Genomic DNA, 27,406 nt, shown 5'->3' on the forward strand with positions numbered 1-27,406 from the left:
TCGGAAAGCGTGGAAAACTTAACCCAAGGTACATAGGACCTTTCGAAATCCTAGCCAGGATTGGTCCCGTAGCTTACAAACTCCATTTACCTCATGAACTTAGCAATATTCACCCTGTCTTCCACGTTTCAAACCTTAAAAAGTGTCTTTCTGATGAGACCCTTGTGATTCCTCTGGATGAGATCAAAATCAACGAAAACCTAAACTTTGTGGAAGAGCCCATCGAAATCATGGATAGAGAGATCAAACGAACGAAACAAAGCCGCATCCCGATAGTGAAGGTTCGCTGGAATGCCAAGCGGGGACCCGAATTCACTTGGGAACGCGAAGACTCGATGAAAACGAAATACCCGCATCTCTTTTCAATTCCATGATTTGTATCTAAATTCTAAATTTCGGGACGAAATTTCCTCTAACGGGGGGGGGGGGGGGATAATGTGACAACCCGAAAGATATTCCGTTAACATAACCCATGCCGTTAATAAAATTTATTTTATTTTGGGTTATTCCGTTCACTTTCAAATTAAATAATTCATTTAGAATTATTATTATTATTTCCTATGTATTGAAACGAAATATTTATTTGAGTGAAAACACTCTAAATAATCTTTTGAAAATTTCTAGACTACGACTAATACGGGTAATGGTCATTTACCCGGGTAAAATATTAAGCTCCGTTTAATGTCCGTATTGGGTGTATTCCCACCGGGTCACTAACTCTAGACACATAAAAGGGTGGAGTGACCACCATTTGAGCTTTTCCCACACTTCAACTTTCTCTCTCTACTCTCTCTCTAGAAATCGAACTCTCTCAAGAATCTTCACTTTCAAGCTCCAAATTGGTAAGTGATCCTTCCTAACTAGTTGCTTATCCTAACATGCATGCAAATCCATGTCTTAAACTCTCAAATGCATCAAAAACTCGTGTTTATGGTTTGGGGAGCCTCCCAAAAACCGTAAACTCCTTCAATAGGGGTTTTGAAGCCCCAAAACCCTTCCAAACCTCTTCTAATGCTTAGATCCTTACATGCATGGAGTTAGAACCACAAGATCATGAATTTTTGGCCATAAACATGAGTTTACGGTTCTTGAATGTTCAAGAACCGTAAACACCCTTCCATGGGGTTTTGATGCTCCTTAACCCTCCCAATGCATGTCTAATGGCCTCGAAACTTGCTTAGATGATCTTAGAACCCTAAAACATGTCCAAATGAGCATGAACTTGAGTTTACGGTTTGGGAACGTCTCCCAAAACCGTAAACACCTTCCAAGGGTGTTTTAATGCTCCAAACACTTTGCATGGCTTGTATTTGAGTCTAGAACTTGCATGAATGGCCTGCAAAACACCAAAACGTATGGAAAATGGACAAACATAGACAAGGGTGGGTTTACGGCCGTAAACCCATGAGTTTACGACCGTAAACTCCCCAAGGGTGGTCCAAGGACCGTAAACCCATGAGTTTACGACCGTAAACTCCCCAGGGGTGGTCCAAGAACCGTAAACCCTGATTCCTAGTTCATTTCATGTCCCGATCACTTCCTAAGCCCTTGAATCAACCCTAGATCCTTCCTATGTGCAAGATGAGGCCTTGGATCACTCAAACCACCACACCCATGAGTTTACGGCCGTAAACTCATGGGGGATATGGTCTAGAAACCATAAACTCCCCAAGGGTTTACACTCGAAGAATAAACCCTCCTAGCTAGGTCATACACTCCCTAGATGCAACCCGTATCGTTCCTAACACTTGGAATCAAGTGTTTTCTTGCATTGAGTGTGCCTACTTGTTTAATTAGTAGTATAATTACTAATTAGATACAATTGCGTATCACCTCATGTTACTTAGGACCCTGCGTGTGTTCAAGTCCTAAGTTGTCTTCTAGCATCCTACTCGACACATTCTCGTCAGGTGAGTTCATACCCCTACACCTTTTCCAAGTTTTTCATGCTTTCAGGGGGGGAATACAAGCAAAATCATAAAGGTTTTCATAACTTGAAAGAAACTGATGTAATTATACGATTCTCCGATGAACTTATGTTACTTTATCCCTCTTGTAATAGGCAGAGCATAAGGGATATTTTCTAAATATAATTACATAGTTTTCCTAAAACTGTATGGAACTTATCAAACCTTTCCAATCTAAATGGGAAAAACTTATCAAACTGTGCAAATTATTATGGGAATAATTTGGGGATCTTTACCACTTGTTATACGAATTTCGATTTCATGCAAAGTCAAAAATATAAACTATGTCTGATTTAGTTTATCTATGTCTAATCTAGAGTATCATGCTAAATAATTATGTTGTATTTAGTTATTTATACTCTACTATGTTCCAAACTAATTCGAAACTCGAAAACGATTGAATCATCTGAAAATCTGTAAATACTAGCTTGTGAGACTTATCTTCGTTATATCCTTCGGGATACCAATAAATCCTCACCGGAAGTATAACCAGAGTCTCCTGGAGGGAGAACGTGAAATTTGTGGATAGATCTATTCGGGACTGACAATCTCACACCTAAACTGTTAGCTACAGTTAGGCGGGCACGCCTGGGGTGACAAATTTTGTAAATCGAACGACGCCTGAAGAACGTCAAGGAGGTCACGGGTCATATCAGTATGGTTATACGGCTCACAATACGTATTTAACAAACCAACTTGGTTACGGATTTTCCTTACTTTATTTCAACTATAGTTTTATGTATTAAAACTATCTACTTTCACACTGGATGGTATTCCAGGGATCTAATCTAATAGTTTTTATGTATTAAAACTACCTACTTTCGTTCTGGATGGTATTCCAGGGATCTAATCTAATAGTTTTATGTATTAAAACTACCTACTTTCGTACTGGATGGTATTCCAGGGATCTAATCTAATAGTTTTATGTATTAAAACTACCTACTTTCGTACTGGATGGTATTCCAGGGATCTAATATATAGTTTTTATGTATTAAAAGGGAATTACTTATGGTTTTCATATCCTATTCAAATTAACTTACATATAAGAAAATATGGGATTTTCTTGGATATCAACTGTTCGTGAAACTAAAGGAAACTGAATCTTTTCCAGAAAACAAACCGCTTATGAACTCACCAGCTTTTTGGCTGATATTTTAAAACTGCTTGTATTCTCAGGGCATCCATAGACAGGTACTCCCACTAACTTTTGGAGAAGACGGAGCATATAGAAGACTCGTCTTCACTTTTGTCCTAACGAATGTATCTAAGAAAACTTGTAGTACTTTATTTTCAAACAAATGTAAAACTTTCTCATGTAATGTAATGGTTGTGTTTACTATGCTTGCTATGTACATTGGTTGTGATACTCTACATGACGTCACTCCGCCCCGGAACGTTTCCGCCATCGGTTTCGGGGTGTGACACCAACTTTATCCATTATCATTAACCTAAATCCACAAGATCTAAACTTGAACACTAAAAAGGGACAAAAAGACAACCTAGTTTGCATGCCCAAGAGAACAAGCTCCAAGATGACAACTTTCTTACTAAGAACGGTCCAAATAAAAACACTAGGTGCTTAGAAAGAGATGGAGTCATCATTACTCCAAGCACATCACCAAAATAGGACTAAAACCATAAAAAGGAACCAAAAGCTAGATCTATCATATGAGAAGGAAAGTTGGGAGCTTTATACTTAAAAAGTTCCAAAAGTTAAGCAAGCTTTCTATATCTATGACACCTTTTTTCTTCCACACACCAAGATGGAGTCTTCTCCTTCAACTTGAGCACACATATGGAAAAAGTAAGCTCTCAAGAGGATTTTTAAGCTTAAATATGAGAAGGGAGGCTAGGCTTTGGTAAAACTCCCTCTAGGATTCATGGACGATAAGAATGATCCAACCGTACATGATTAAGTGTGCTTAAATACTCATTAAACCCTAAAATCCTATAATTGGGCTGGGCCGGAAAACACGTCAGGCGTACTTCAGAAAAAGCGCCAGCGCTTTTGGGTTTAAATCATGAGTTTCAGTTTTTAATAAACTAAACAGATTAAGGTAAATGCAAATGCTTACCAGGAAATAGATGTTACAACTCTACCCTAATTGAATCGAATTTTGTCCTCGAAATTCGTTGCGGTAAATACCTCTGGGTAACGTTCCCTCATCTCCTCATCGGGTTCCCAAGTCCATGTGGAACCTTTCTGGTGCTGCCACTATAGCTTGGCCATGGGCACCACCTTGTTGCGTAAAGCCTTCGTCTTCCTATCAAGAATCGCCACTGGCTTTTCTACATAGTTTTGGCACTCAATGACCTGAATTTCGTCTAATGGAACCACTATTGCATCATCCACCATGCACTTCTGAAGTTGAGAAACATGGAAAGTGCTATTAATAACTCAAATCATTTGGCAGATCTACCAGGTAGGCCACCTTACCCATCGTGGCCAATACTCGAAAAGGTCCAATGAACCAGGAGCCTAGCTTGCACTGTTTCCTGAAGCATATAACACCCTTCCATGGTGATACCTTCAGTAAAACCATATCTCCAACCTGAAACTCCACCTCGGACCGTCGTGTATCAACATAACTCTTTTATTGGCTCAATGTTGTATATAATCTTTGTTTGATATGGTGGATTAGATCCGTTGTCTGGAGTACTACCTCAGTTCTCCGCATAACCCTACGACCGACCTCTCCCCAACAAAATGGAGTCTGACACCTCTTCCCATAAAGAAGCTCAGAAGGAGGTGCACCGATGTTGTAGTGATAGTTGTTGTACAAAAACTCTGCTAAGGGAAGGTAGGAGTCCCAACGCCCTCCCACCAAAATCAATAACGTAGGATCTCATCATATCCTCGAGCGTCTGGATAGTCCGTTCACCCTGCCCATCCGTATGTGGGCGATAAGCAGTGTTGAAGTGCAATCTAGTGCCCAACTCTTCATGAAACCTTTTCCAAAACCTAGAAGTGAACAAGACATATCGTCAGATACAATGGAAACTGACACACTGTGGCAAGCAAAAATCTCTCGCACATAGACATCAGCCAATTTCTCAGCCGAAGAACTCTCCCGAATACCAAGGAAATGGTCACTCTTGGTCAAGTGGTCGACAATCACCCAAATATCATCGAACCCCCTAGTCGTCCTTGGTATCTTTGTGATAAAACACATGGTGATTTATTCCCATTTCCATATGGGAATCTTCAAAGGTTGTAACTTGTCATGCGGCCTCTGATGTTCGGCTTTGACCTTTCGGCATGTCAAGAACCTCTCAACAAACCAAGCTATATATCTCTTCATGAATGGCCACCAATAGCTAAGCCTCAAGTCTCGATACAATTTCATGGCTCCGGGGCGAATTGAGAACCTAGAATTATGCGCCTCCTCTAAAAATGTCTGACAGACTCCACCGGAAATTGGAACCCAAACGTTTCCACACTGGATCAATAACCCTCGAATATCAATGACAAACCTAACAATATGAACCCTGATTCTTCTCTTTCTTTAAATTCTCCCTCTTGATTACCTAGGCCTAAGCCTCCCTGATTAAATCCAAAAGCGGTGAAATGATCGTCATTCTCAAACATAAACCTCGGATAGGAGCACTAGCTGTCTTGTGGCTCAAGAAATCGACGACCACATTGGCCTTCCCTAGATGGTAAAGGATCTCACAATCATAGTCCTTGACCACATAAAGCCACCTAAATTGTCTCATATTGTGATCCGTGTAGATGGTACATCAGACCCAATAAAGATAGTGTTGCCAAATATTGAGAGCAAACACTACTTCCCCTAACTCCAAGTCGTACGTAGGATATTTAGTCTCATGAGGATTCAGCTACGTGGAAGCATACATAATAACCTTACCTTGTTGCATGAGCAGTTCCCCCAAACCAGTGATCGAAGCTTCACAATACACCACAAAATTTTCAACGCCCTCTGGAAGGGTCAATATTGGGGCCTTACATAGCTTCTGCCTCAAAGTCTCGAATGTAGCCTGTTGCTTAGGCCCCTAATGAAAATATACACTCTTCTTTGTCAAGCAAGTAAGAGGAACAACAATATTATAGAGTCTCAAATGCAGCCAATGATCGAAGCTTCACAATACACCACAAAATCCTTAACACCCTCTAGAAGGGTCAATATTTGGGCCTTACATAGATTCTGCCTCAAAGTCTCAAATGTAGCCTGTTTCTCAGACCCCTAATGAAAATCTACACTCTTCTTTGTCAAGCAAATAAGAGGAAAAACAGTATTATAGAAATCTTGGATAAACCTCTGATAGTAGCCTGCCAGCCCAAGAAAACTTTAGATCTCAGATGGAGACTTCTTGACCTCCCACTGCATAACTGCCTCCATCTTTGAAGAATCAACCAAAATCTCGTTCTGATTGACGAGGTGTCCCAAGAACTGGACCTCTCGCAAACAAAACTCACACTTGGAGAACTTGGCATACAACCTCTCCTTCTCAACACTCCAAGTAACTCTCGCAGGTGTTGCTCATGTTGCTCCCTGATCTTGGAGTAGACCAGAATATCATCTATAAACACAATAACAAACCGATTGAGCATTGGTCTGCATACCCGATTCATGAAATCCATGAATGTTGCAGTTGCATTGGTGAGCCCAAACGGCATCACCATGAACTCATAATGACCATATCGAGTTCGGAAAGTTGTCTTCTCCACATCCTCATCTCTAACTCTCATCTGGTGGTATCCCTACCCCAAATCGATCTTGGAAAACCAAGATGCACCCTGCAGGTGGTTGAAAAGATCATCAGTCCTCGGAAGTGGGTAATGATTATTCACCATCAACTTATTCAACTCTCGGTAATCTATGCACATCCGATGATAACCGTCATTCTTCTTCACAAATAAAATTGGTTCTCCCAAGGTGAACTGCTCGGTCAGATAAATTGCTTGCCCACCAGCTCTTAGAGCTGAGAGAACAACTCTTATATCTCTGGTGGTGCGAGGCGATACGACGCCTTAGCGATCGGGGCCAGACCTGAGATTAGATCGATCATGAACTCCACCTGCCTCACGAGAGGGACACCGGGTAGATCTTCCAGGAAAACATCCGGAAACTCCCTAACCACTGGCACATCAGAAAATTACTTCTTCCCCTGAAATCAAGTGTCAATTACATGTGCAAGATGACTCGAACATCCATGCTACAAATATTGCCTAGCCCTGGTAGCAGAATAGAAAAATAACCAACCTTGATACCCTTGCCATAGATGGTTAGTCCTCCCCTACTTGGGGTTCGAACCACCACTAACAGCCTCTCATAGTCAATCATAGCTCCAAATATGCTCAGTCAATCCATCCCTACAATCACGCTCACATCGCCCATAGGGATGGGACTTATGTTAATCGGGTAAAGTACCCCGAATATCTGCAAGGTAAAACCACGGAAGATGCTCGAAGAATAAACCTTGTGTTTGTTCGTGATGGATACTCGCAACGGACACTTCAAATCCCTAAGGGTCATATCAAAATTCCTACTGAAAGACTAAGATACAAAGGACCGACTCACACCCGAGTCGAAAAGCATTAGAGCAGGAAATAAATTCACTAAAAAGGCACCTAACATAAACATAAATATGAGTATGAAAAAATTAACTTAATAGAATTATAAATGAATACATACTAGTAACGACGTCGATCGCCACCCTGGTCTCTTCCGCAGTCAGTTGACATGCACGACCTATGGCCTTCTGGGCCTCAGATCTCCCCTAACGACCATATATGATCTACAGGATAGAAGGAGTCGGTGCCTGCACAGATCTAGCAGCAAGAATTGGACAATTGGAATTCACATGGTTAACCCGATCACAATTATAACAAAATCGAGTACCTGACTGCGGGGGTTACTGTTGCTGACGACAATCTCTAGAAAAATGGTCCTCCTTTCCATATTTGTGGCACTCGGTCACTGAATGACATACACCTTCATGCACATTTCCGCACTTTCCACAAGTACGGACTCTTTGACCTCTAGATCAGGAATCATCGGGCTTGTATCACGTTACTATAGACTGGGTCTGAACTGGGGTCTGCCTCTTCTCATTCGCATGCTTCTCAAGCTCAATATCCCTCCTCCATGCCAAAGACTGCAGCTCAGTCAGGGTTCGATACTATTGTGTCGATACAAACTCTTGTAGCTCCGTCTTAAGCATGATCAAGTATCAGGACGTTTGAACCTACTATGAAGATGCGTACTCAGGGCCAAACAAGGCTGTTTCCATGAACATCCTATTGATCTCTATCACCGACTATGTCGTCTACTTGAGTAATAGGTACTCCTGAGCCAACCTTTCTCTATCCACTAGTGGGACATATTCAGTATGGAACATCTCGGTGAACTGCTCCCAAGTCACTACGGTCCGCTCCACAATAGAAATTCTTTAGGTTGCAAACTTACATGAATCCTTCACCCCTAAGCGTAGAAGGTTCAGTGTAAATTTTGTTTCTCCGGATAAGAACATGTGTAGAAACATCCCACAACATCAGATATCTATCTCATAGCCATAATTGGGTCCTTAACCCCATCAAAACCTGGAGGTTTTGTGGTGCTAAACTCCCGGTACTGAATTGACCCTCCTCCCTGAATTCCTACAACTGCGATGGCTACAGTGGCTACAGCTAAAACAACCTCAGTGACGGCAGCATAATGCTCATCGAACATTTCAATCAAAGTGGTCTTAACAGACCCAAACACCTCTAGAATCACCACCCTGACAACCAAAATCACCTGAGTAATCATCATCTCATGAATCTCATCGTCACCGAATCCTGGCATCTCTAGGCCATCACCTGATCATGAACCTCTCGTAACCACCATACTGAATAATAAACTAGGAACACATTATAAAATCACATTATACCTTGTCACATCACTACTCAACTACTCATCCCTTGGAACCCGTGACTTCCTTGATATGTGTACGGGTCCTGTGCTTCCAGTAGTACAAGACCATACTACCTTCCACACCTACCCGTATTTGCCTCGAAGGATCGACACCAAGTTCTTAGGCCATTTGGCCCAAGGCAACTACGGAACGCATACACCTTACACTCACTCTCTCAAGAGTAACTATCAATTCCTTACTTTTGTTGGCACTCTAATAATCACACACCAAACTCATTAAACCTTCACTAACATTGTTATTGTCTTGCGTATGCTAATCATAAATAACACTGGATTCAATAGACCGACGAATAATTAACTCTACCCTAATCCCACAACCAAACAAGGAACATGAAATAAGGCTAAATCAAGCATTATCGGGCTATAAAATTCTAGTTATGTACATTCATGATGTATACACTTAGTAACTACAACAATAATGTCAGTTTCATATGGCATAACAAGAAATCCGATAAGCTATCAGGCATCATAAATCAAACAATTCTATCATGCAATTCCTGAAAATCCTAGCCTATGAACTAGCATGAAATTCTAACATTTTAGCATATCATCAATATATATATATATATATATATATATATATATATATATATATATATATATATATATATATATATATATATATATATATAACAAGTGTGGGTATATTGGAGAATAAAATTTTATTAAGCTTCGGCTAATTGTACACATCGTGTCCTCCTTTTTAGTTTTTATAAATATTTTATAAAAGTCTTTTGCAGATACATAGTTTGAGTCTGGATACCCACGATTGCTCATCCAAATCCCTCAAACCAGGGCTTTGATACCAACTTGTAACGTTCCAAAAACAATAGTAAAATTTTTCATTTTTAAAAGGCATTTTCATAGAAATCATATGTCAACAGAACATTGTTTTACAACCATGTCAAAATCAAAATAATAATATTTGGGTATCTCTCAAAGCATAAGACTATTGGATGATGTGTACAATCACGTCTCCGCCTTTCCCCGATCACCCGAGGTACCTGAAACATTTAAATCAACAACTATAAGCCAAAGCTTAGTGAGTTCCCCCAAAATACCCCACACAACTAGGGGTGAGCAAAACCGAACCCGAAAACCCAAAACTGACAAAACTGAGAAACCGAGAAACTAAAACCGAACCAAAATCATCAGGTTTGGGTTTAAATTTTTAAAAACCGAAAATAGCTTTTGGGTTTGGTTTTAGTACCTCAAACCGACCCAACCCGTTGGGTTTGAAACCTACTCAACCCGTTTGGTTTGAAACCGACCCAACCCAATATTATTACATGTTTTTCAATGATAAGCTATAATTTGACTTTCTATGTCAAAAGTAATATACGTAAAATGCAAAAGGAGGTGGATTTTGGTACTAAATTACACCAAATATATGGCTTGTGTTGTTGTTTAGTGAAACCTAGATTATTACCTGGTTGTTTGCTACTTGTTTTGTTTCTAAAAACTTGGTAAAGCTTGTTCTTCTTAAACTTGGTTGTTGTAAACTTTTAGCAACATATGTTTGATGTTGTAAACTTTTAGCAACATACATGGTTGTTCGTAAGGCCTACAGTACATCTAGACCACTTTCCTTAGGCTTAAAGTCTGATTGGACTGTCTCCCAAGTCCTATAGTACACCTAGACCGCTCGAATATCTTGGCATATAACACAAAGCAGGACCGCCTCAACTCAACCACAATATGTCGACATATACAACCAAACAATAACCATCAAACACAGCTAATCATAGCAGATCTACAAATCTAATAGATCACTACAGCATACCAACATCCTACACACAAGGATACATACTGCAGTACAAAGTATAGTGAGAAAACTCACTTCGCCATCAAACAGGAATCACAATAGCTCATAGAAAACGAAGGTTAGCTCAACCACCACCTAATCATATACAGAAGATCAAACCCTAGTCTATGACCCTAAACCCTAAAGTTTGACCAAAACTTAAACCTAGCCAAAAAAGTCTACAAAGTCAACATTTGGTCAAACAGGTGCCTCACGCTATTATATAGGCTTCGTGCGTTCACTACGAGACAAAGCAGTCGATCTCTTTTCAATAGAACCAACTCACAACTGAACCCTAAAATGTGCCTCGTGTTCAAGGAAAGCGTATCGTACCTATGCTGATTTTTCAATGACTTTTGCCTTAATCCATTAAGACAATGCTCCAACTTCTAGATCTAAACACCCATAATGTCCTAATGGATAAAGCTTCCAGATTTATCCATTATCATTAACCTAAATCCACAAGATCTAAACTTGAACATTAAAAATGGACCAAAAGACAACCTACTTTGCATAGCCAAGAGATCAAGCTCCAATATGCCAACATTATTAGTAAGAATGGTCCAAATAACTACTCTAGGTGCTTAGAAAGAGATTGAGTCATCACTACTCCAAGCTCATCACCAAAATAGGACTAAAATAATAAGAAGGAACCAAAAGCTAGATCTATCATATGAGAAGGAAAGTTGGGAGCTTTATACTTACAAAGGTCCAAAAGATAAGCAAGATTTCTGGATCTATGCCACCCATTTTCTTCCACACACAAAGATTGAGTCTTGTCCTTAGAGTCTTGAGCACACAAATGGAAAAAGTAAGCTTTAAAGTTGATTTTAAGCTCGAATATGAGACGGGGAGGCTAGGGTTTACTAAAGCTCTCTCTAGGTTTGATGGTGGTTGAGAATGATCTCACCCTACAGGCTTATGTGTGCTTAAATACTCATTAAACCCAAAAATCTCATAATAGGGCTGGGTCGGAGAGTGCGTCGTGCACACTTCAGAAAAACCGCTCCACACATGTGGGTTTAAATCACGAGTTGTAAATTTTCATAAGGGGATTAGGGCTTAAATATACATCTGAAACAAAGGGGGAAATGCTTGGATCCCATCCTTTGGGGCTGAAGCATTTTTTATGCAAAAATATCTGTTTTGACATAATAATCTTTATCACTTGAGATTAAAAATTACTAGCTCTTCTTGTTGTCCCATTTGTTCCTCATCATAACTTATCCCTTTCAATGCTACTTACACACGCGCGCACACACACACACATATATATATATATATATACACACACACACACACACACACTTGTTATTTATTTTATTTTCTATGATCGTCTTTAAAACTATGGTTAATTAATTTCCAAAATTTATATATTAAAATTAAATAAATAATTAAATTACTAATTTAACAAAAAAAAAGGGTGTTACAGGTTTGGATCAATTCCTCTAAAATGCAACTTGGTGAATCAGTAGGAATTGATTCAGGGAAAGACACTTCATCAAACTTTAAATGGATGGATTCTTCAATAGCTTTTCTTTTGAAATTGTAGACACAAAGCTCCTTTTATATTGAAGAGTATCCCATGAAGAGTCCTTCGTCAACTTTTGCTTGAAACTTGGATAGTTAATCCCTTTGATTTAGAGCAAGACACGGACAACCAAAAACGTAAAAGTATGAGATATTTGGCTTCCCTTATTTGATCTCCTCATAAACAAATTTACCATGTCTCTTGACAATTATTAGTCTGTTTTGTGTAAAAGAATTTATATTAACAACTTCAAGCCAAAATTATAGATATAAACCAGCTTTAACAATCATTGTTCGACCTGTTTCAATTATTGACTTGTTTCTCTTTTTAGCAACACCATTTTGTTTAGGAGTTCTAAGTGTACAGAAGATCTAAGTGATACCTATTTATTTATAAAATTGATTTCAATGTGAAGTTCCTAAATTCAATCCATGATCACTTCTAAGTTGTTTAACTTTTGTCAAGGGACAATCTATTATGCTTAATGAACAAAATAATTTCTTTAACATCATCATTTTTATGTATTAAAAACATCACCCATCTGAACCTAGAAAATTCCTCAACAACGACCAAGGATTGTTTTCTTCTAGAAAGACTTTGTATTGGAAATAGTCAAAAGAGATCCATATGGAGTATAGAAAGAGGAGCGTCGATTCAGGAGTATTGTTTGGAGCTAAAGGATGCCTTGTGTTGCTTTCCTAGGTCACATGTTGAATAGAGTTTGTCTTTCACTAACTTCATTTTTGATTTCCTCGTACTAGTTTATTTGCTAGCTTTTGAGATTGTTTTGAAGTTCAAGTGAGAAAGTCCTTTATGACAAAGCCAATTTAAAATAGGCTGTGTTTTGGAGAAGCACCTCTTCATGGCATTATCTGCTGAAAGCATATCTAGTATATATATATATATATATATATATATATATATATATATATATATATATATATATATATATATATATATATATATATATATATATATATATATATATATATATACTCCCTCCCTCCCAACATTATTGTCCACAAACAAATACATACAAATTAAGGAAACATTAATTATCACTAACTTTATTAAATGAAATGACAATCATACCTTTTTGTTGCATTTAATTCAAATCTTTTGTTACATTTAATTTCATGGTATGTTAACTAATAATGAGAGGTATTTTTGTAAAAGATATATTTACTTTTAAAAGTAGGCTATTATTTTGGGAAAAACCAAAAATGAAACATGGACAAACCAAATCGGTAACACCTAGTGCCATAGCCTTGCATACAAAGTAAAATAAATAAACTAAACACATTTCTCCAAGAAATGTAATTATATAAAATTTGACTATAGGCAACCAAAATTTTGACCGTAAGCAATTAGAAAAAACACATTTTGATTTAATAATTTCACTTTTTATAGCTTTTCCATCAACTTTAATGCAAGTGGAGTCAACGGATTCGTAGTGGATAAAAATATTGAATGAAGAGGACGGTAAAGTCTGGTGATGCGGCGGTGGTGTATCAGTCATAATGTACATATGGTGTAGGAGTGGTGGTACGATCATGGTATTAGAGAATATCAAGTTTACTTCTTTTGAGCCTTAAGCTATCAAAGAATATCTTTGACCAACTATGATAGGGAAATCAACAAAAAAATATCAAGCATATCTTTGACCAACTACAATGATAAATATATATCATATAAAACTACAATAACTTTTATGCACTTTAAAGTAATTTTAAAAGACAAATTTATTATCTATATAAGTTTTATTATGACTGATGTGTTCGTTTGTTTATTTAATCAAACAAAAAATTAAATATATTCGTTCATTTATTAAATAAAAAAATTAAATGAATTTTTGTCATCGTTTATCATTTATATAAGTTAATAACTCTAACTTTTAAAACAATAAAAATATTAAATGATGATACATTAACTAAAATTTTGTTGGAGTATAATATTAATTAAATACAAATCGTTGGAGTTTCCATAATTATAAGTCTATAATAATTAAAATCATTAATATATTATATTAATGGCATAAGTTTAACAATAAATTTGTTAATATTAAAGGTTTAAATTAAAAGTTTGATATTTCATAAGGAGGTTTAAATGTAAATGATTTAATTAAGGTATAAGTCATTTTTAGTCACTGAGTGTTGTATTTTGGTCATTATATTTTATTTAAATTATCATTAGTCATTGAACTTATTTATTGTTGTTCATTTTAGTTACTCTAGCCGGTGTATAACATCGAACGACAATGTAGCTTATAAACTGTCATTGAACTTTTCTAGGTGTTTTATTTTACTCATTATACTTTGTTTTAGTTACCATTGACCTCTAAATTTGTTTATTTTTTTTTTTCATTTTAGTCACTCTAAATTTTTATTATCATTTAAAAAAAAAACAAAAAAAAAACTACTACTTTTTTCATTTTTTTCATACCTAAACTTATTACATCAATTATTTTAAAGTAAACTATACGAATAATCGTAGTGATTTAGGGTAATATGAGCATTTAGTCCTTAACTTTTTTTAACTGGAACGGTCTCAATGACTTTAAAAAAAAACTAGTTTACTCTTATCCACCCCTATGGCTCTTGTTGTCGGTAGAAACACACTCAATCATCATGGAAAAATTAGTTTCACTTTGGGTGACCCTTGGGAAGTCTTCATATCGGTAATCCAAAGCAGACAATATTTTGATATGTGTGAATCAATAGAAAACACGAACAAGTCTATGTCTTCTTTCAGGAGCTCGAATCAAGGGACTCAATCCACTTTCAACGCACAATGGCTATGTTTATATATGAAACAATTAAATACAAGAACAAGTTGGATCAAAGAGAATGCGGGTAAGAGATTTGATGGCTGCCTTAATTTTATGGTAAGTGATTATTATCAAAATATTTCCTTTGAAGTCCAAAAATAAAAATAAATATAAGTAAAGAATCAAGATGACAGTAACGTTCTGCAGTAGGCCAAAATGAAACAAATTATCAATTGTGATTGGGTGCATTTCTTCCGTCGAAAAAACGATGAGGTGGAGGAGGACAAAATAGTCTTTTTAAAATCATGGAACCGTCCGAGTTAAAAAAAAGTTAATGACTAAATGTGCAGTCTACCCTAAGTCGCAGGGATCATTTGTATAATTACTTAAATTTTTTGATGTAATAAGTTTAGTTGTGGGAAAAAAAGAAAAAAATAGTAGTTTTTTTGTTATAAAGGATAATAATAATAAATTAGAGTGATTAAAATGAAAATTTTAAACAATTCAAGTGACTAATGGTAGCTTAATTAAAATATAATGACTAAAATAAAACATTCAAAAAAAAATTTAGTGACTAATTATAATCGAATTGTTGATTAATTGTCAGAGATGGCTTAGAACCAATCGTTTACTATCTAATGGACATTGATGAAGTTATTCGATGTTATAAACAGGCTATTACCGGTTATAATAACTTATTAAAATAAACAAATTCGGTAACCAATAATAGATTAATGACTAAAATAAAATACTTTGAAAAATTTAGTAACCACGGCATTTGAAAGCTATGATTTTTGTGTAGTGATCTCTTAACAAACTTCAAACGTCTACTTTGACTTCTTGCGGGTGTGTATATAAAATTTTTAGTGCGCTTAAAATCATCCATGTTAGACAATGGAATAGATAAAAGGGATAATGACTTAAAAGCATAATATATTTTTCGATTTGTATAAATTTAGTCAGTGTGTTTTATTTTTGTCCATATTTTCCCATTGAACTTATAGAACTATTCAAAAAAACATCCTTATGACTTGCTATAGAAGGTTTAGCTGGATTCTGGTGTTCTTGTGAGCTCTGGCAAGGCTCCGGTCATCTTCTCCGGCGAAACCAACGAGTTTGAAGGGTTCCAAATTCGTGGGTTTTCAAAGAAGAACACCATAGCAGATCTGGGGTCATTGGTTACAAAACACAAGAACTCATATTTCGATTTCAACAGAATGAGGGTTGTGAAGATGAAGGGGCTGTGAAGTTGAACACGAAAACCATCAGAAACCCAGATCTAGCACCATTAGATATTCCAAAGCTCAATTTCTTCGATTTCTTGTATGAACTCGATTTCAGATTTAAGTTTATGTGTGTGTGTGTGTTTGGATTCGAGTTCTGGGTTCATAGATCGAAACGAGAAAACAAAATTTAATGATCTTCAAGGTATGTATGAAGATCTGAACGATGTGTGTGCTCTTGAATAAAAATCATGTGTGTGTGTTCATTGTAACACCCCAATTTTCATATATAGATTATATAACAAACAATCGTTCCAACATCTCCCAAGATCAATTCTGAACTTACTTATAGACTAAACTATAGCGGAAGCAAAAGTAAAATAAAATAAAGTCTTCAATTGAACAACTTCGGGTGTTACGTCTTTGCGGAATTCCTCTGTCGTCTCGTTGATCAATCCTTCTCCCTAGCCTTCTTACTGCCACTTGTTATATAGTTTCCTAGGTTGCGCACATTTAAAGTTTCTAAATGGGTAAGCCTAGGGCCTAGTGAGTTCGTGTTGCACATATATGTCCATCACTTAAAAAAACAAATAGTTTTATCATATATCTTCAATAAATCATACAACAAACATATCACCCGATGACATAATTTAGGGGTACGATTAATTATCCAGAGAAAGAACCAAATGTTCATTTCCCTTCTCCTTGAGACAACTCATGATCCATTGTACTCAAGTATTTTAAATATGCTAGGAAATGAGTATAATTGTCAATTCCCATCCCCGCCGATCACACACATCCGTCATGCTCACGGCGATTAAACACCCCACCCGTTCCCACTAAACATATCATCTAAAAAAAAACGCACACACAATACATAACAAATCCGAAATAACATTTGCACGCAACCATACTTATCATAAAACATACTGTCAATAAATAAATAAAAACCACATAATAACGTATGACAAACATTTATGTGCGAGCAACCACAAAACACGGATAACTCACCTTGTAACCGACAAATCCTATCCGAAGCTTTGTTGCTAACCTGCACCTTAATTGTTCAAACTACGAAAAATAACTTCACAACTTCCTTCAACGAATTCTCCCTTGTTTCTCCACCTTTCTTCACAATTTTTGTGGCATTCCACTCTATTTCTCATGTCTTTTATAATGCCCATGTTTGCAACCTTTCTAGTTAACCCAAAAGTCCAAATTTATGACTCTAATCAAGTGATGGGTTTTGGAATTAAAATTCCATAATTTCTCTATTTACTCCTAATTAATTCATTAATCATAATTATAATAATATATTTATACCATATGCTTATATATTTATTTTAATTTGAGTTATCACATTCATCGATTTTCAGTTCTAAGAAAACTAAATGAAAGATATCTGAAGATCTGAAAATCAATGTTTGTCCTCTTGAACAAAAACCGTTTGTCTGTTCATGAACAAAAATCGATGTTTGTGTGTGTGTGTTCATCTTTTTTCCAAAAATCAAATGATCTTCAAGGTATGTGTGTGTGTTCATCTGATGTGTGTTCTTCTTCACAGAAATCAAAAATCGGTGTGTGTTAGTGTGTGTGTGTGTGTGTGTGAACAAGGAGATGTGATGCGCAAGGACAAGGTTTGAGAACTCAAACCTTGAGTTAATGCTTAAGATCAATGTCTGCTACTAAGGAATGTTCCAGTCAAGTCTGAGTTAATGCATTCAACAAAGTATTCAAGATATTAATGAAGAGTGAAGATAATGATCAAGGTAAAGATAATAAATGAGGAACAAGAAGAATGTGTGAGAGAATAACTTGAAAGGTGAAGTAAACTAGAATATTGTTATATTTGTTTGAACAATCCGTCACTTGATTTATCATAGAAAGCTCCTTTAAATAGGAGAACATAATACATCGTACAAACCAATACAAGCATAGGACTGGATAATAGAGATGTTTCTGAACCTCTGATTATCTAAGTCTGACAAAAGAGACTAAGTCCTATGACAAGTTAAATCAATCTAAGTGACAAATACAATTAATACAAACAGACAAAAGTACATTCGGACAACATCAACTCCGGAACATACACTTTGTTCCGGACACCATCTTCACTCTGGAAAATTGATTGACTCCGGAACTGCTTTTGACTTCGGAAACACCATTTGACATCTGAAACATGCTTACCATGGAACATACAAGGATAGTGATTGCTAGAGGTACACTTTCAGGTTCCAACAATCTCCCCCAAAGTGAACTTAGCAATCTGGTAAGTTTAGCTTAAATATTCCTTGATGAAAACGTATGTTGTGTACAACCATTGTCTAACAGCAGTGTACTATTGAAGCTGGCTTACAAACTTTGCCTTTACATGTTCTGGAGCGTCGGACTTGGATGCTCGACTGATGAAATTATGAAGAGCCTTAGTGGGAACCAGGTGCTTATCTTGAACTCGAAAGACGTCCTTCTGATTTGTTCTTCTTTGAAGGTAGAAAAATCCTAACACCGGTTCATCGATGGGTCCTTCCGCAAGGATTTCAGCTTCAAGAAGTTTTAAGTCGATTTTGGTGAAATATTTATCTGTTCCAAACAGGTGGGCCAATTCATAATCGCATCGACAGAACTCAGCAACGTAGTCCTTAAGAAAACTTAAGGCTGAATGATAAGCTCTCATGTTGAGATCATCTGACTGGATGCTACGGAAGTGAGCAGCAATAGTTAGGATATCATACAGATTAAGAGCAGGAAAATCAACATCAATAATGGTCTTGTAGGTTGGTTTGTTCCGGAAGATGTGATACCGGAATAGAATGAAGTTGAGCTCAAACTTTATCAGAACTTTCCTTCCGAATCCAGAGATCTTAGTAATCCTTTTCCGAGACCACACTTCTTTGAGAGGAAGTGCGTTCTTGTCATAAAAGGTCTCGAGTCTTTCTCGTTCAGTCCGGATGATCATTTGAGGATCATCCTCCGGATGGAGAGGGGCGAATTTGGTGTAGAACTTGCTGAATGGATAGAGAGGAAGGTCAAGTTGTTCCGAGTCATTGTTGGGAATGTCATAGTACATGAAGGGTACTATGTCGACATCCTTCATAATTCCTTCTCTTCAAAGTGGAGAGATTCCTAGCATCGGATGCGGATTGTCATCCTTAAAGGATTGAATCCGGATGCTTTCTTCAAGGGCTTGAAGGATCTCTTCTTGACACCATCCTGATTTTGGCTTTGGTGGAGGTCCGGAGTAGAGAGCTTGATGGCTTTCAGTGATGGGATTGTTACCCTTGTCCTTAGACTTCTTAAGAGTGGAGAGGATGTGTTGCATATTTTCATCGATTATGATCTTTGGAGGAGAGGAAGGCAGAGGCTCTTCGGGAATGTCATCAGGCTTCCAGAGTGGAGAGCTTTCGTCGATTGGAGCGATCTTTGGAGCCACAATAGGAGGCAGCATCGAGGCAGTGGCTCAGAAGGAATCAGTAGTTAGTTCTCTTTTGGCCTTATCCATTTTGATGCTTTTGTTTAGAACTTCAGCCACAGTGGATGGCCATGATACTGCAGACCATATTCGTTGTTCTTCCTCCGTAAGGACCTTGGCAGGGAACTTCCTTGGAGCTTGCAGTCCTAACACTCCATTTGTTACAAACACATCTTCATCTTCACTGTCATCATCATTATCAACACTTAGGATACCTGAAAGGACTTGAATACTGTCATCAGAATTTTCATTTTCATCTCGGAGCTGATATTCCGAGGCAGGTTTGCAGGTTTGACTTGGTCCTTGTTGATGGGTTTTGAGCATTCTAACACCCCTATGGTGTACATGCAACCCTAGAAACCTTGGATCTATGTTTTCTCTATTATACATGAAAATATGATTTTTTCAAGGTTCCCATCCTAACTAGCATACCATGGGGTACTTGTAATATAAAACTTAGTAGGATAACATACCTTTTTCTTGTGGTTGATTCCTTGGAGCTACAAGCCCCTAGCACCAATAATGTGGATTCCTCAAGTGGAATTACAAATCACCAAAACAACTTGGAAAACTTGAGAGAATAGAAAGCACACTAGAAATCGGCCCACTCTTGTTCACTCACACACTAGTCACATTTCTTGTGCCAAATACCTCTTTATATAGTATGGTGGATTAGGGTTACATCCATGTAAACCCTAATACCCATGACCTTTCATTTCCATAGGATCCATGGGTTAAAAACTCCATGGACTATCCATGCAAGCTTAGCCCATCCTAAATGAACATTGGCCCATTCTATATATATAAGAGTCCATATTTAATTAGTCTCTTTTGATCACTACAATTAATTCCAAATTAATTCTTGATCAATACTAATTAAATAATATGATATTAATATATTATAACTTATAATATATTAATAAATCATAAAATATACTATTTTCAAAAGATTATCCATAAAAATTGTTTTGGTGAAATGCAACCCAAATGGACCATGCCGGGTCAGGTCGAGTACATACCAATAATAGTTATGGGCTTAGACATCTAATCTAACAGTCTCGCACTTGGATAAGTCTAAAACTATTATTCAAGTATGACTCCAAGATCCCAACTAGCAATCGTAACTCTGAAAGCCGATGTCGAACTCTAACCTAGTCAAATGACATTTCCATTAGATAAGGGATCTAATATTCCTCCATTCTAGATATCATATGGACTGAGACATAGATTATAAACATTCTCTCTGTCCATTTGTTGGTACCAGATTTCCGATTTATGACGACTGACTAATTGAACAAATCAAATTAGTCCAGGCCCGGCCGAGCACTTAAGGTTGTTATCACTAAATCCTCAAGGGGCCCACAAATATTGCTTTTATCCACATGGGGTAAAAGGAATGGATAAACTTCGACCCAAATGCTCGCTTGTACTCACTCATCAAATTACACACAACGATATGTTTTATAACAACCAAGTTACTGGTTGCGTTTACATGTCAATGTGCAACCGACGCACAACTACAACTCACACGTGTCCGTTTGAAGAATATAAGATATTATCGTCTCATGATCACTCGTGATAAAATCCATGAAGTGATTCAAATGAGCATGGGTTTAATCCAATACTCGAATCTCATTCAAGGAGCACTCATGAATGTTTCATCAACTTTTGCTATGTCTAAACACTTTAGACATCTACAAGCCCAATTCATGATAGTCTTGATTCATACCTACTTCCAAAGTATGATTGACTGTGGAGAGTTTGAATAACCTAGTTATTCGGGAAGTCAAAACATGCAAAGTGAAACACAAGAATAATCGAATCCAATATGGTCTCAGAACTTATGAATATAAATAAAACACATTTTATTTATCACCATATTGATTACACATTATTCATTGCATAATGTTTCGATTTATCAACTTAACACTTGAATGAAAAACAATAGTTGTCCCATGCTCCAAGCATGCATACTATGTTTTCTAAACAATAGTTATGACATACTCCAAGTATGCACACTATGTTTGTCTATGATCCTTACTTTGTGAAATAGATCAATTGAACATGATTCCAATGATGCTCATTTCACAATCGCAAATCCTTATCGTAAATGTAAGAATATCGAATTCTTGTCATTTAATATGCATTGGTCCTCTTGTAATGACTATGCACAAAAGTCACAAAGACTTGGCAACAGACATTACAAAGTATTCCAATGGATATCAATTCCATGGAAACGAAGGCTCACATTCAAAGTACATTCCTTTGAACATCCTTCTTGCATTAAGTTTTCTAATCTTACACAGATTGAATAACTTCCACCTATGGAGACATTTCCATATTCCCATTTTGACTATCACTTTTGAACAAGAGTTTCCTCTTTTCAGAATATGTCAATATGGTCCTTCCAAAAATTTACACCATACTTCCAATTGTCCATGAGCAACCAATGTTTGGTAATCCTCAGATTGTCCTCGACAATTGCTTAATCATTTCAGTCATATCCGGTTCTCTTCCTTTTTCCCTCTTAATGCCCTAGGCATTTGGAAAATTTAGAACGGATAAGTATTATAGCACATGCAATCGATCCTATATCTGAAGCATACAAGACACTATTCATGATGTCTCACATAAAGACATGATACTAGACCAGTCTTTTGCTACAATATTTCTTATAATTTGCCATGTTCTCATAATTCGAATTATGAAAAGGGATGCCATAATCATAATCGAATTTTAGAACGCAAATAATGTAATCATGACTAAATTTGATTAAAATCTCACAATCTAAGCTTTTAGATTTGAAATGAAGTATGAATTCCTCTCCCTTTAATTATAGCAAAACAACTTTTTCAACCCCTGCAACTTCACGAATTGAAACCTTTTGTTTTCTATAATTAACATTGCTAACTTGCAATATTTACCATAATTAATTATGCTCCCACTAGCATAATAATTATTATCTTACCTGCATAACACTTATGCTCCCACTAGCTTTGACATGTATTCAGAAATCAGCTGGACTTCTAGAAATTAAAACTTTGTTGACTTTCTTACCAAATTTCAGATTTCTGATACTAGATGCTTCGATAAGACTTTATCTAAGCTTCTTAAACTCATACACCTTCCCTTAGATAGCTCACATGTGTGTCTAAAATTTTTTAAGAACTATGAAGAGGTATGCCGTAATCATAGTCTCAATTGTTTAGGCCTTTGCCATTTCTCACACGCTCCACTAACGACTTTGAGAACACAAATATCACAATTGCTATCTACTTAAAATCTTTTTAGTGAAAGCGTTTCCTCACCATCATTTTCATGAATCGAAGAGAAACCTTATGACACTTAGATTTTATGGTTTATTTGTTCCTATCCATGTGAATTTGTCAAAACCATAATCACAAGACAAGGTTAGTGACAAATTCAAACTCATATGGGCTGAACTTGTTCAATCTTAATTTCTTGCCACCTGGCAGCACAAGGGCCTACCATTGCTTCCAAGTTGTTATGCAACCAATTGAGAACTCTCAGAACTTATATGCAAAGTCAACTTCAACTGGAATGGACACATAAACAAGAATATGTCAACACGATAGGTCACAAACCTTAAGTCGTGTGCTAGTGTTCAACAATAGGTTTATTCTTGATTAGTTCTTGAAACTTGTCAAGATCTTTAAGACTCCCACTGACCTCTTGACATATATGATTCACTTTGTCAAGGAACATTACTTGACAAACAAATATTTGAGAGTTAGTGCGGATTCTTATCAACACAAACACTTCACACAATTGGCCTTAGTTGGTCGTTGTTTTATCCAAAACATCACAACTTATCAATTTTAAATGTACAAGAGTAGAAAACATTTTACTCTACATTTGACAAGTGTTATAAACCTTCTTTAAGATATGTCACTCAAGTTACAATCTTGGAGTATGACTCTAAGAATTGTTTTGGAACGAAGTATGACTCATGTAGTTGATTTAACCTCTTCAACAATACATGACTCCTCTTCTTAGTCATAAGAATGCACTAAGATGTCCTTAGAGGATCAATTATGATATGGTTTCATAATCATTAATATGATCATGATACTAAAGTACTCTCCCATCTTTTCAAAATTGAGAAACTTTTATCTTTCTGCCTAATTTGATTCTTCTCATTCGTTCTGCCATACATTGAAACTTTTCCAATGCTTCAGAATTAGACTTAAACTTGTAAGTATAAACATATTTACTAAAATTTACCAAATCATGACGAATAGTCTTATCGATCTTTGTGGTGGACTTGACCAGTGCACAAGAATGTATACTCGATCCCTTAGTCCTTCACTTGACACACATATACATGTGAACAAGGAATTAGTCTTAATTTTCCAAAGATGAAAATTCTCTTTCATCATACAATATAACTTGCATGATTCCAAGTTTCGGTCCAATTGAAACTTGGGTGATGAGAATCTTTCCTTATTTGGTAAATTTAGACACTACCACAAGTGAAAGAATCAAATTCATATTTTCAATATTGCTAGAAACACACAAACATCAATTTTTCATAAATGTCATTGCAAGGAGATATAAAATAAAACAAAAATAAAATTTTATTTATTTATAAAATGCGGAAAAACTTTTCCTTACAATGCAATTATAAGTGAAAAACTATGCTATTACATATTTCCTAGCAATCTATCATAACTCTCAAGCAGTAGCTAAGAAATCCGATCTTCGAACCATGCGATTGAAATCCATCTTCGCGATCAGATTCAGCATACTCTTCTTTTAAGCTTCCTTTCCTTTGCTTGATCTTGCCAAACATCAAAATGCAACCTAGTTACATCATGTATTAAGAATCAACAATTAGAAACTTAACAGAGTTAGACAGTAGACTTACCTGAAGCAGAACCATACATTCTGATTAAACTTATCAGGTAGTCTGGGCAGCTTCGATTCCAATGTCCCTCTCTTTGGCAATAGAAACACACAGGCTCACATGGAGCAGTCTCAGATTTGGCCTTTCTCTTATGATCAGAACTTTTGACCATGCCCAATTTCTTTCCTTTAGGAGAAGGAATCTTTTTTGGGATGTCCATGTCTACTTGGGATGTAGACCTTCCAATCAAATTTGCTTGACCATTGCGCCAAATCATTGCTGGTTCGGCAGCAATTAACAAATAGGTAAGATCAATTAGGGTCATGTCATGATCTGTCACATAGTAGTCTTTAACGAACTCACTATATAACTCAGGAAGTGACTGAAGGACCCAGTCAATAGCCAACTTCCATGGGAAGACAACACCCAACATCCTTAGCCTATCAATATGCATCTTCATGTCCAAGACATGAGCACATATAAGCTTTCCATCTTTGTGTTTACTATCCAATAGGGATTGAGTGATCCTGAACTTTTCAATTCTTCAAGCTTGTGGGTCAGGGAGAATTATTGGAGGAGGTGGAGGAAGAGAAGTATGATTTCCATGATCCAATCACGAGACATCATCTTCATTAGGAAAGTTTTTTTCAAGGGATTTGGGAAGACCATAGTTGTGTGATCTAGACATCTACAATGGGAGAAATTCAAGTTAGTTTATTTAAGTCCTTAATATAACACCCAATCTGAAATATTAAGGCTAGGACCCAACACAATATTTTATAACTTGGAAGAGGGATGCCGTAATCCAAGCTATAAAATATTTGAAGGTAGCAGAATGACGATTCACCAATTTCCACCATGAAAAATGAAATAGGTATTTGGTTTTAATTGGACTGAAACTCCTAGATCTTTTGAGATTCATTGAACCTTTCAATGGCATGTTTAAATCTCGATTGTGCCCTCTCAACTTTGTGACTGGGATGCCGAGGATCACAAACAAGGAGTTAATAACCATGCAAATTAACTTGGTACACTTAATGTTACAACCACCTAATCAATGTGCCGGTTAACCACACACACTCCATTGATCTATGATTAACATCAAGCTACCCTTTGCCACACATTGTCAGTCCCAGATTAGTGTTCCGGTTAACCACACACGCTCCACTAACGACTTAACGAGGTGCAAAGTGCAATTTCATGGGTTAGCACCAAATTCACATTTTCCTAAGTAACTAAGATTGTGAATTTATAAGGGTTTAGTTACTTAGTATTTATCATTATACTTTTAATGAAGGGAGAATTAATGTCCTGTCCTACCCGTTCGGCTAACGACCCTCCACTAGTCAAGGAAGCGGTGGATGAGAGCGGACACCCATTAAGCTGCCATTTTATAGGCAACTACCTTATACCCCCTTATAGACCGGCTTCGTGAATCAGGCCTACTAACGGTAAGACTGACTTACTCTTATACATATATATAAATATTAAACCTATAATATTATAATAGTATAAGGGTTGAATTTTAAACTATTAAAATTCTAAGGGTTTAACTTGGAATTAAAGTATTCATGGGGGGAAACTTTACAAATTTGAAAACTTGAGGGCAAGTTTTGAACAATTCAAAAACTTTTGATTTCCATAACTTATGAGTTTAAAGTAGTTTAAGGAAAAAAGTCTTCAAGTTCCATAACTTGAGGACAAGTTATGGAAGACTTTAAAAACATTTAAAAATGAGACTCTTCATTTTCATAACTTATGGAAATTTTATGAGTTTTTTAAAATTCATAAATGAGACTTTTCATATAACTTGAGGACAAGTTACAAAAACACATATTATGAACAACTTTTAGATCAATTTGGATAAAAAACAATTATCCCAAAATTTTTCTATTAATCTAAACTAACTCATAAGAACAAGATCATTCATATCATCAATCTTCAAGCATATTCATATAAACTAATACAAAACATGAAATTATGACAATTATCTAATAAATGGTAGAGAATCAACATTACCATAACAACAAAATCAAATTTTATGAACAAAAACACTTTGTGGTAATGATTCTAATCCAAAACAGGCCAAAAAACTCGAATATATGCTGTCAGGGGCTCCAACTCGCCGAGTGCAACCCTAGAAACCTTGGATCTATGTTTTCTCTATTACACATGAAAATATGATTTTTTCAAGGTTCTCATCCTAACTAGCATACCATGGGGTACTTGTAATATAAAACTTAGTAGGATAACATACCTTTTTCTTGTGGTTGATTCATTGGAGCTTCAAGAGCCTAGCACCAATAATGTGGATGCCTCAAGTGGAATCATAAATCGCCAAAACAACTTGGAAAACTTGAGAGAATAGAAAGCACACTAGAAATCGGCCCACTCTTGTTCACTCACACACTAATCACAATTCATGTGCTAAAGACCTCTTTATATAGTATGGTGGATTAAGGTTACATCCATGTAAACCCTAATACCTATGACCTTTCATTTCCATAGGATCCATGGGTTAAAAACTCCATGGACTATCCATGCAAGCTTATCCCATCCTAAATGAACATTGGACCATTCTATATATAAGAGTCCATATTTAATTAGTCTCTTTTGATCACTAAATTAATTCCAAATTAATTCTTGATCAATACTAACTAAATAATATGATATTAATATATTATAACTTATAATATATTAATAAATCATAAATATATTGTTCTCAAAAGATTATCCATACAAATTGTTTCGGTGAAATGCAACTCAAATGGACCATGTCGGGTCAGGTCGAGTACATGCCAATAATAGTTATGGGCTTAGACATCTAATCCAACACTTCT

Source organism: Lactuca virosa, chromosome 8 (assembly GCF_052849685.1).
Source record: "Lactuca virosa cultivar CGN04683 chromosome 8, Lactuca_virosa_CGN04683_v6, whole genome shotgun sequence".
In the NCBI taxonomy this organism is placed as follows: Eukaryota; Viridiplantae; Streptophyta; class Magnoliopsida; order Asterales; family Asteraceae; genus Lactuca; species Lactuca virosa.